Genomic DNA, 1,163 nt, shown 5'->3' with positions numbered 1-1,163 from the left:
AGAGGAGGGAGAAGGCAATGGCACCCCACTCCAGTACTCTTGCCTGGAAAAGCCCATGGCTGGAGGAGCCTGGTAGGCTGCAGTCCATGGGGTCGCTAGGAGTAGGACACGACCGAACGACTTCACTTTCACTTTTCACTTCCATGAATTGGAGAAGGAAATGGCAACCCACTCCAGTGTTCTTGCCCGGTGAATCCCAGGCACGGGGGAGCCTGGTGGGCTGCCGTCTATGGGGTCCAACAGAGTCAGACACGACTGAAGCAACTTAGCAGCAGCAGCAGCAGCAGTATCATAGGGTGAAAAGCCATCTGCTTTGTCTGCCTGTGTTTTAGCACTAAAAGTGCCGCATCTTAGAACAAACCTCTTCCAGAATTTTTAAAGTTCTGTTCTCTTTTTTTATATATATAATGAGCTTGGTAGTTTGGGGGAAATGTATAGAAAACTTATAATGGTCCCCAAAATAGAAGCTAAAAGAAATACTCCTTTTGGTATAAAACGGATATGGTAGAGATTATCTGCTTTCTGTAGTCTCTGTTACTTTTTCTCCCTGACCTCTGATCTTGGAAATCATGATCTGCTTTCCCAACAATGGATCATGAGAATCTTTGCTCACTCCAAAATAGAAAACTATGTGTACAATTAAAGTGTGTTGAAATTTTGAGTATTAATATTTCACCTTTGACTTTGCTTATGAATTAACTGTGGGGCTTCCCTAGTGAAGCCTAGCCCTAGCTAGCCCTAGTGAAGCCTTCCCTAGCCCCTAGTGGCTCAGATGAAAAAGAATCTGCCTTAGATGGTAAAGAGTCTGCCTCAGATGATAAAGAATGCAGGAGACTTTGGTTTGATCCCTGGCTTGGGAAGATCCCTTGAAGAAGGGAATAGCTACCCATTCCAGTATTCTTGCCTGGAGAATTCCATGGGCAGAGGAGCCTGGAGGGCTACAGTCCACGAAGTTGCAAAGAACTGGACAGGACTAACCAACTAACACTTTTACTTTTTCATGTATTAATTGTAATGGTAATGCTAAAGAATTCCATGGACAGAGGAGCCTGGCAGGCTACAGTCCACGGGGTCACAAAGAATCAGACACTACTGAGTGACTAACACAACACAGTGCTAGATTAAATGTTAACAATGTATATATTTTGACTATTTTTTCTAAC

This window comes from Bison bison, unplaced genomic scaffold (assembly GCF_000754665.1).
Source record: "Bison bison bison isolate TAMUID 2011002044 unplaced genomic scaffold, Bison_UMD1.0 scf7180017864257, whole genome shotgun sequence".
NCBI classification, from domain to species: domain Eukaryota; kingdom Metazoa; phylum Chordata; class Mammalia; order Artiodactyla; family Bovidae; genus Bison; species Bison bison.
The sequence above is the reverse complement of the archived record's forward strand: the minus strand, read 5'-3'. Positions refer to the sequence as shown.